This window comes from Palaemon carinicauda, chromosome 10 (genome assembly GCF_036898095.1).
Source record: "Palaemon carinicauda isolate YSFRI2023 chromosome 10, ASM3689809v2, whole genome shotgun sequence".
NCBI classification, from domain to species: Eukaryota; Metazoa; Arthropoda; class Malacostraca; order Decapoda; family Palaemonidae; genus Palaemon; species Palaemon carinicauda.
In genome coordinates this window covers 149,977,053-149,981,421 of record NC_090734.1, presented here as the reverse complement: position 1 = coordinate 149,981,421, position 4,369 = coordinate 149,977,053, and positions in this window count along the sequence as shown.

Genomic DNA, 4,369 nt, shown 5'->3' with positions numbered 1-4,369 from the left:
GAAAGTGAGTATTAAAGAGATGAGATAGCAAGCAGAAAGTGAGTAGTAAAGAGGTGAGATAGCAAGGTGAAAGTGAGAAGTAAAGAGGTGAGATAGCAATGTGAAAGTGAGAAGTAAAGAGGTGAGATAGCAAGGAGAAAATGAGTAGTAAAGAGGTGAGATAGCAAGGAGAAAGTGAGTAGTAAAGAGATGAGATAGCAAGGAGAAAGTGAGTTGTTAAGAGGCGAGATAGCAAGGTGAAAGTGAGAAGTAAAGAGGTGAGATAGCAAGGTGAAAGTGAGAAGTTAAGAGGCGAGATAGCAAGGAGAAAGTGAGTAGTAAAGAGGTGAGATAGCAAGGAGAAAATGAGTAGTAAAGAGGTGAGATAGCAAGGTGAAAGTGAGAAGTAAAGAGGTGAGATAGCAAGGAGAAAGTGAGAAGTAAAGAGGTTAGATAGCAAGGTGAAAGTGAGTAGTTAAGAGGCGAGATAGCAAGGAGAAAGTGAGTAGTAAAGAGGTGAGATAGCAAGGAGAAAGTGAGTGGTAAAGAGGTGAGATAGCAAGGTGAAAGTGAGAAGTAAAGAGGTGAGATAGCAAGGAGAAAGTGAGGAGTAAAGAGGTGAGATAGCAAGGTGAAAGTGAGAAGTTAAGAGGCGAGATAGCATGGAGAAAGTGAGTAGTAAAGAGGTGAGATAGCAAGAAGAAAGTGAGTAGTAAAGAGGTGAGATAACAATGAGAAAGTGAGTAGTTAAGAGGTGAAATAGCAAGGAGAAAGTGAGTAGTAAAGAGGTGAGATAGCAAGGAGAAAGTGAGAAGTAAAGAGATGAGATAGCAATGTGAAAGTGAGAAGTAAAGAGGTGAGATAGCAAGGAGAAAATGAGTAGTAAAGAGGTGAGATAGCAAGGAGAAAGTGAGTAGTAAAGAGGTGAGATAGCAAGGAGAGAGTGAGTTGTAAAGAGGTGAGATAGCAAGGTGAAAGTGAGAAGTAAAGAGGTGAGATAGCAAGGTGAAAGTGAGAAGTAAAGAGGTGAGATAGCAAGGTGAAAGTGAGAAGTTAAGAGGCGAGATAGCAAGGTGAAAGTGAGAAGTTAAGAGGTAAGATAGCAAGGTGAAAGTGAGTAGTAAAGAGGTAAGATAGCAAGGTGAAAGTGAGTAGTAAAGAGTTGAGATAGCAAGGTGAAAGTGAGAATTTAAGAGGTGAGATAGCAAGGTGAAAGTGAGAAGTTAAGAGGCGAGATAGCAAGTAGAAAGTGAGTAGTAAAGAGATGAGATAGCAAGGAGAAAGTGAGTAGTAAAGAGGTGAGATAGCAAGGTGAAAGTGCGAAGTTAAGAGGCGAGATAGCAAGGAGAAAGTGAGTAGTAAAGAGGTGAGATAGCAAGGAGAAAGTGAGTAGTAAAGAGGTGAGATAGCAAAGTGAAAGTGAGAAGTAAAGAGGCGAGATAGCAAGGAGAAAGTGAGTAGTAAAGAGGCGAGATAGCAAGGAGAAAGTGAGTAGTAAAGAGGTGAGATAGCAAGGTGAAAGTGAAAAGTAAAGAGGTGAGATAGCAAGGAGAAAGTGAGTAGTAAAGAGGTGAGATAGCAATGAGAAAGTGAGTAGTTAAGAGGGGAAATAGCAAGGAGAAAGTGAGTATTAAAGAGGTGAGATAGCAAGCAGAAAGTGAGTAGTAAAGAGGTGAGATAGCAAGGTGAAAGTGAGAAGTAAAGAGGTGAGATAGCAATGTGAAAGTGAGAAGTAAAAAGGTGAGATAGCAAGTAGAAAATGAGTAGTAAAGAGGTGAGATAGCAAGGAGAAAGTGAGTAGTAAAGAGATGAGATAGCAAGGAGAAAGTGAGTTGTTAAGAGGTGAGATAGCAAGGTGAAAGTGAGAAGTAAAGAGGTGAGATAGCAAGGTGAAAGTGAGAAGTTAAGAGGCGAGATAGCAAGGAGAAAGTGAGTAGTAAAGAGGTGAGATAGCAAGGAGAAAGTGAGTAGTAAAGAGGTGAGATAGCAAGGTGAAAGTGAGAAGTAAAGAGGTGAGATAGCAAGGAGAAAGTGAGTAGTAAAGAGATGAGATAGCAAGGAGAAAGTGAGTTGTTAAGAGGTGAGATAGCAAGGTGAAAGTGAGAAGTAAAGAGGTGAGATAGCAAGGTGAAAGTGAGAAGTTAAGAGGCGAGATAGCAAGGAGAAAGTGAGTAGTAAAGAGGTGAGATAGCAAGGAGAAAGTGAGTAGTAAAGAGGTGAGATAGCAAGGTGAAAGTGAGAAGTAAAGAGGTGAGATAGCAAGGAGAAAGTGAGAAGTAAAGAGGTTAGATAGCAAGGTGAAAGTGAGTAGTTAAGAGGCGAGATAGCAAGGAGAAAGTGAGTAGTAAAGAGGTGAGATAGCAAGGAGAAAGTGAGTGGTAAAGAGGTGAGATAGCAAGGTGAAAGTGAGTAGTAAAGAGGTGAGATAGCAAGGAGAAAGTGAGGAGTAAAGAGGTGAGATAGCAAGGTGAAAGTGAGAAGTTAAGAGGCGAGATAGCATGGAGAAAGTGAGTAGTAAAGAGGTGAGATAGCAAGAAGAAAGTGAGTAGTAAAGAGGTGAGATAACAATGAGAAAGTGAGTAGTTAAGAGGTGAAATAGCAAGGAGAAAGTGAGTAGTAAAGAGGTGAGATAGCAAGGAGAAAGTGAGAAGTAAAGAGATGAGATAGCAATGTGAAAGTGAGAAGTAAAGAGGTGAGATTGCAAGGAGAAAATGAGTAGTAAAGAGGTGAGATAGCAAGGAGAAAGTGAGTAGTAAAGAGATGAGATAGCAAGGAGAAAGTGAGTTGTAAAGAGGTGAGATAGCAAGGTGAAAGTGAGAAGTAAAGAGGTGAGATAGCAAGGTGAAAATGAGAAGTAAAGAGGTGAGATAGCAAGGAGAAAATGAGTAGTAAAGAGGTGAGATAGCAAGGAGAAAGTGAGTAGTAAATAGATGAGATAGCAAGGTGAAAGTGAGAAGTAAAGAGGTGAGATAGCAAGGTGAAAGTGAGAAGTTAAGAGGCGAGATAGCAAGGAGAAAGTGAGTAGTAAAGAGATGAGATAGCAAGGAGAAAGTGAGTAGTAAAGAGGTGAGATAGCAAGGAGAAAGTGAGTTGTAAAGAGGCGAGATAGCAAGGTGAAAGTGAGAAGTAAAGAGGTGAGATAGCAAGGTGAAAGTGAGAAGTTAAGAGGCGAGATAGCAAGGAGAAAGTGAGTTGTAAAGAGGTGAGATAGCAAGGAGAAAGTGAGTAGTAAAGAGGTGAGATAGCAAGGAGAACGTGAGTAGTAAAGAGGTGAGATAGCAAGGTGAAAGTGAGAAGTTAAGAGGCGAGATAGCAAGGAGAAAGTGAGAAGTAAGGAGGTGAGATAGCAAGAAGAAAGTGAGTAGTAAAGAGGTGAGATAGCAATGAGAAAGTGAGTAGTAAAGAGGTGAGATAGCAAGAAGAAAGTGAGTAGTAAAGAGGTGAGATAGCAATGAAAAAGTGAGTAGTTAAGAGGTGAAATAGCAAGGAGAAAGTGAGTAGTAAAGAGGTGAGATAGCAAGGAGAACGTGAGTAGTAAAGAGGTGAGATAGCAAGGTGAAAGTTAGAAGTTAAGAGGTGAGATAGCAAGGTGAAAGTGAGTAGTTAAGAGGCGAGATAGCAAGGAGAAAGTGAGTAGTAAAGAGGTGAGATAGCAAGGAGAAAGTGAGTAGTAAAGAGGTGAGATAGCAATGTGAAAATGAGAAGTAAAGAGGTGAGATAGCAAGGTGAAAGTGAGAAGTAAAGAGGTGAGATAGCAAGGTGAAAGTGAGAAGTTAAGAGGCGAGATAGCAAGGAGAAAGTGAGTAGTAAAGAGATGAGATAGCAAGGAGAAAGTGAGTAGTAAAGAGGTGAGATAGCAAGGTGAAAGTGAGAAGTTAAGAGGCGAGATAGCAAGGTGAAAGTGAGAAGTTAAGAGGCGAGATAGCAAGGTGAAAGTGAGAAGTTAAGAGGCGAGATAGCAAGGTGAAAATGAGAAGTTAAGAGGCGAGATAGCAAGGAGAAAGTGAGTAGTAAAGAGGTGAGATAGCAAGAAGAAAGTGAGTAGTAAAGAGGTGAGATAGCAATGAGAGAGTAGTTAAGAGGTGAAATAGCAAGGAGAAAGTGAGTAGTAAAGAGGTGAGATAGCAAGGAGAAAGTGAGAAGTAAAGAGGTGAGATAGCAAGGTGAAAGTGAGTAGTTAAGAGGCGAGATAGCAAGGAGAAAGTGAGTAGTAAAGAGGTGAGATAGCAAGGAGAAAGTGAGTAGTAAAGAGGTGAAATAGCAAGGAGAAAGTGAGTAGTAAAGAGGTGAGATAGCAAGGAGAACGTGATTAGTAAAGAGGTGAGATAGCAAGGTGAAAGTGAGAAGTTAAGAGGCGAGATAGCAAGGAGAAAGTGAGTAGTAAAGAGGT